This window comes from Schistocerca serialis, chromosome 5 (assembly GCF_023864345.2).
Source record: "Schistocerca serialis cubense isolate TAMUIC-IGC-003099 chromosome 5, iqSchSeri2.2, whole genome shotgun sequence".
Lineage (NCBI taxonomy): Eukaryota > Metazoa > Arthropoda > Insecta > Orthoptera > Acrididae > Schistocerca > Schistocerca serialis.
In genome coordinates, this window is record NC_064642.1 from 218,238,164 (window position 1) to 218,244,163 (window position 6,000).

The window sequence follows — 6,000 nt, forward strand, 5'->3', positions numbered from 1 at the left end:
TCAACTCATTTGCACCTGCAGAATTAGATTTTCACTCTGCAGCTGAGGGTGCGCTGATATGAAACTTCCTGGCAGATTAAAACTGTGTGCCGAGACTCGAACTCGGGACCTTTGCCTTTCGCGTGCAAGTGCTCTACCATCTGAGCTACTGAAGCACGACTCACGCCCGGTCCTCACAGCTGGAAACATCCCCCAGGCTGTGGCTAAGCCATGTCTCCGCAATATCCTTTCTTTCAGGAGTGGTAGTTCTGCATGGCTCGCAGGAGAGCTTCTGTACAGTTTGGAAGATATGAGGCAAGATACTGGCAGAAGTAAAGGTGTGAGGACCGGCCGTGAGTCGTGCTTCGGTAGCTCAGATGGTAGAGCACTTGCCCGCGAAAGGCAAAGGTCCCGAGTTCGAGTATCGGTCTGGCACACAGTTTTAATCTGCCAGGAAGTTTCATTTGCACCTGACTGTAACAATTTTTTAAAAGGAAGGGGACTGCCATGGAAAGCAATTTTGTTCATGGATAATGCGTCCTCACATCCAAATGCAGGAGAACTGCAGTGCGACGGTATCCTCGCCTTGTTTTTCCCACCAAACGTTACCTGTCTCATTCAGCCCATGGATCAGGGCGTTGTGCCAGACACAGAAACTGAAGATTTAGCAGATGAGGACGATCAACCATTGTGTAATTTAATCAGAAGTTTGCCAGGGTGTGAAGAGGCAGAAGAGGTGGAAGTAGGCGAGTGGTTAAATTCGGACGAACAGTTGTAAGTGACAGACTCTTCTACAACGGACATGGTTAACATTCCATCGCAGTGTGAGAGTGACGAGGATGGCGAGGCAGATGCTGCACCGATGATGAGTCGCAGCGATGGCTACGCTGCTCTCGAGGCCGCCATATGCTACGTGGAACAACAGCCTGAGGCGACACCAGCTGACCTACTGCTCCTGAGACGGTGGCGTGACATTGCCCGGGAGAAACGTTGCAGCTTCGCCAAACAAAAGACACTTCACTATTACTTGTCTAAATAAATAATTATTGTTATACTGCCAATGCAAATGCATGTGTAAATACTTTTATTTTAATAAAGTTCGTATTTTGACCGTTATTACTTACAATATCATAATATTTCTTTTTCCCATTTAAATTTCGATAGACCGAGTTTTCGATGATTCGAGGTGGTTCCGGTCCCGTTCACCTCGAACTATCGAGACTACTGTACCACCTTTCTGCTTTCCCTGACTGGTTTTCCATCTGAGCTCTTGATATTCACAAGGTGGGCCTCTCTTCTCTGAAAGTCTCTTTAATTTTCCGTTAGGAAGTATCTATCTTACCGCTGTTGATATATGCTTCTACATCCTTACATTTCTCCTCTGACCCTTCCTGCTTAGCCATTTTGCACTTCCTGTCAATCTCATTTTTTAGACGTCTGTATTGCCTTTCGCTCTATTTTTTTTTTTTTTTTTTTTGATTTTTATATTTTGTCCTTTCACCGCTTAAATTCAATACCTCTTCTGTTACCCAAGGATTACTACTAGCCCTCGTGTTTTTACCTACTTGATCCTCAGCTGCCTTCACTATTTCATCTGTCGAAGCTACCCATTCTTCTTCTGCTATAATCCTTTTCCCTTTTCTTTTCAATTGTTCCCTAATGCTCCCTCTGAAACTCTCTGCAAACTCTGGTTCTTTCCGTTTATCCAGGAACCATCTCCCTACATTTATGCTTATTTGCAATTTTTTCAATTTCAATCTGAAATTCATAACCAATAAATTGTGATCAGAGTGTTAGCTATAATTAAATTATGCTTTCTGCAAAATTATACTAGACGACTTCCCCTTTCATTCCTTTCCCCCAGTCCATATTCGCCTACAACTTTTCATTCTCTTCCAAATCCTACTATCGAATTCCAGTCCCCCATGACTATTAAATTTTCGTCTTCCTTAACTATCTGAATAATTTATTTTCTCACGTCATTCATTTCTTCAATCTCTTCTTCATCTGTGGAGCTAATTGGCATGTAAACTTGTACTGCTGTGGTAGGTGTGGGATTCGTGTCTATTTTGGCTACAATAATAAGCTCACTATGCTGTCCATAGTAGCTGATCCACTTTCCAATTTTTTTATTCGTTATTAAACCAACTCCTGCATTACCCCTATTTGATTTTGTATTTATAACCCTATATTCACCTGACAACAAGTCTTGTTCCTCCTGCCACCGAACTTCACTAATTCCCACTATATCTAACTTTAGCCTATCCATTTCCCTTTTTAAATTTTCTAACCTACCTGTCCGATTAAGGGATCTGACTTTCTACGCTCCCATCCGTAGAACGCTAGTTTACTTTCTGCTCATAACGACGTCCTCCAGAGTAGTCCCCGACCGGAGATCCGAATGGGGGATTATTTTACCTCCTGAATATTTTTTTTTTTACCCAAGAGGATGCCATCATCATTTAACGACACACAACACTGTACAGTACAGGTACTGGGAACTACAGCAGTGTATGAACTCCCCGGTTTGATCGGTAGCAGCCGGCAGCAGTCGGGATATTTCGTGCCATACTGACAACAGATGTTCGTACAACAGGGCAGCGAGCTAATCGTCGGTGTTGGTTGCATTGTTGTCTGCTTTGTCACTGAGCTGTTCTTTCCCTATCTATCTTTTGCACTGATGTTTTCATTATTTATCATGTCAGTAAAAAAAAAAAAAAAAAAAAAAAGTAGATTAAGATCAACCCCCCTTATTCATAATGGTCCGCTAACTTAAAACGGCTGCTACAGAGTGTTATTTTTCATTCTGACTTAGGTCAATAGAAGAAGACAGAGTGAGAATTAGCAATGCTTTAAGTTAGCAGACTATTATGAATAAGGGGGCCTATATTTAGTTTTTTCCTGTTGATACAAAATACCTAGGTACTAAGGTACCAATTGGAAAACTTTGCACTTGGTTAAGTGACTAAAGTTGACTTCATTTTCTCATCAAAATTTAACAAAATAGAAAGACATGCAATTCAGTAAATATCAAGTTTAATTTATAATGATTATTACAAATTAAGTACTTGAAGAATCTTAAGTAGGTAGGAAATTATATTTAAAAAAGTATTAATTCGCAAAGAGAAAATAAAACATTCAGTGTGATGGATGAACCGGGTGACTATCTACCAATCTAGCTACATCCGGTTCAATATTGGTGAGTTGCAGCCTTAAATCTCTACGTTCGTTGATTTTCAAACGGTTTCTTTGTTTCGTCAAAATGTTTGTTACCACACTGAAGCTTTTTTCAACTAGGTATGATGATGGAAAAGCGATAAGGTATTTTTCAGCAATGTTCCACAATGTAGGATACTGTGTTTCAATGTTGCGTTGCAATCAGAACTTCTGATAGCCTTGGTTGAACTTCTGCTTAAGCTCGTCGTCTGTGCTGATGGTAATCAACTCTTCTTGCATTATCACATTGGCTTCTTCTATGGCTGTGGTATTGTACGGATTTATTATCCATTGAGGAATTTGTAAATTTAAAAGATCCTCAAACCTCTCCGTAAAATCCTTGTGTAATGCCTCCAAGTGAGTGACATATAATAAAATGTCATCATCTTGAAGCATTTCTGGTAATTTTGACAAATGCGGAAACTGCGAATATTCTTTTCTGCCTAAATTTTGTTTATAAAGGATTAGTTTACCGACGAAGGCCGATATTATTGATTTTGTTTTAATCAAGTTAAGATCGTCACCCTGCAGTTGCAAATTAACTTTGTTTAACGTTCCAAAGATATCAGTCAAGTAATAAATATCTGTTTTACAATTGTTCAAATTTTCTTTCAAATTCGGATCTTTTTCTTGTAAAAACTCCAACACAGATTCAAAACTGGCTGAAAATCTTTCTAAGCAAGAGCCTCTTGATAGCCAGCGAACTTCAGTGTGCAGAAGTAATCAAGTAAAGACTACGTCGTTTTCCTCACATAGCTGAGCAAATAACCGAGAGTTCACAGAATTGCTTCGAATCTTGTTGATAGCATTTACTACATATTGTAAAGACTTATGCAATCTAGGACTCAGCTTTTTTGCTACTAAATGCTGCCTGTGAATCACGCAGTGAATGACCAGTACATCAGGCAGTTGTCGCTTTAAGTGGGGTATAAAACCACGATGACGACCAACCATACACGGTGCACCATCAGTCGCAACATAAACAATGTTCTTCCATGGAATAGCTTTGTCAGTAAAAAAATGTTCCACGGCCTGAAAAATCGATTCTCCTCTGGTATCAGTCTCTAAATATGTAGCAAAAAGCAGTTCTTGGCACATATTTTCATCTTTGATAAATCGAACATATCCTAACAACAGAGCTTCATTGCCGGGTAATGCAGACTCGTCCAACTGGAGAGAGAATCTGTTGGTCTGTAAGAACTTTCATAAAATGTTTTCCACATCGCGTCCCATCTCGTCTATGCGTCTCGGAACGGTGTTATTGCTCCCGTATTCTCTTTAAAATATCATGTGCGGCTTTGTGCAATACATTGTTAAGGACCTCAGCAATGGCTGCTAAGATAAGCTGCTCTCCAATTGTGTGGGGTTTCCCCGACTTCGCTATTAGTAAAGATATATTATAGGACGCTCGTAAACCATCATCGTCTTTAATAGATGATGACGCAAACATCGATCTTATGGATGGTCTTTTGTCTAGTTTTTCTTTAAGTGCTTGAAAAAAATGACAAGGGCTTACATTTTTTGTCAGCATGTACTCTTGATAAGTGGTCATCCATTTTTGAAGGCTTCATGGCATCGTTACTGAATACTTTTTCACATATGAGACACATCGGCAAGTGTTGATTTGATGCAGATGCAATAAATCCGAACTTCAAGTAGTCCAAACTGTATTGCCTGCATTTTTTTTCGTGTCCGCCATTAAAACTCTCAGTAATCCTGCTAATAAAAAACTACCTAAATAAAAAACAATAATAAACTGTTAAATTTGCACACTATCTTATTTTTATCACACCCAGGTAATGGATTTTTGTTAGGTATTATTGACTTACTCATTGATAAGCTTGGATACCTATATTAGGTAAGTAACTATAGTAGGTAATTAGGTAAAGAAAATTCGTATTAGGTAAGTAGGTACCTATCAGCATAAGAACGAAAACCAAAGCAAATTGAACACTTCGAAGTTTAGGTACCTACCTACTTAACAACTTAAGTGTAAGTAATTTTTACAAATACTTTTATACCTACCTATTTAAAATATATTGTATGTTGTGTTTGCCACTTTTTCAGTCACTTTACTTCACTTAATTTAGCTATGTAATAACTTTGTAATCTCTTGAAATAAATGAGTACTTATATGAGTTATCATCGTTCAAGCTCCAACGAATTTCAAAACGCAAATGAACTTTCAACCTAAGTGCAAGCTCCTTAAATAGCAAAATATCAGGAACATGTTTGGACTTGATCATAAATTCGTTCGTGTTAAATCGCGTAAGCATCAAATAGAGAGCAAGTCAAAACGCGCCTGAAAGACGTACGCTCGAACTCATTATCTTGCACAAACTTGTCCACACAGACTTGCCGAGTTTTTCATCTTGTACGAACTTGAGACATTACATTACTACAACAATGGTATTTCCTACAAAAATATTAATTATTCTTAGTACACGTAACACAACATAAACAATACAGTACCTACCTATCTTGAAAGTTTTAAATAAGAACTTGTGTTAATTTAATAAGGGTCGATTTTTAGACCTCGTCGACCCCCAAAATCAGTTTTCGTTTATGTCGACCCCTAGGACAGCGATATCGACCCCAAGGGGTCGATATCGACCACTTTGGGAATCCTTGATGTAGAGGGTCTATACAAGGATGATGTACTTGAGGGCAATATCATTGAAAGAGAAGAGGACGTAGATGAAGATGAGAAGGGAGATATGATGAAGAATTTGACAAAGCACTGAAAGACTTGAGTCGAAAAAAGGCTCCGGGGGATGACAACATTCCGTTAGAGTTACTGATAAC

General features: G+C 39.0%; 1 long non-coding RNA gene across 3 annotated transcripts in view; it reads right to left on the bottom strand.

Annotated features, from left to right (window-relative positions):
- The window catches only part of LOC126481158 (uncharacterized), a 90,797-nt gene extending 85,443 nt beyond the window's left edge, over nt 1–5,354 (bottom strand). For 2 of the 3 annotated variants that reach the window (XR_007587522.1, XR_007587520.1), the window contains exons 1-2: nt 5,221–5,354; nt 4,712–4,911 (exon numbers count right to left, since the gene is read on the bottom strand). This is a non-coding gene — a long non-coding RNA (uncharacterized LOC126481158). Of the gene's footprint in view, nt 1–4,711; nt 4,915–5,220 lie in introns of all 3 variants that reach the window. The other variant, XR_007587521.1, reaches the window with a different exon arrangement.
- Nucleotides 5,355–6,000: the final 646 nt, after the last annotated feature.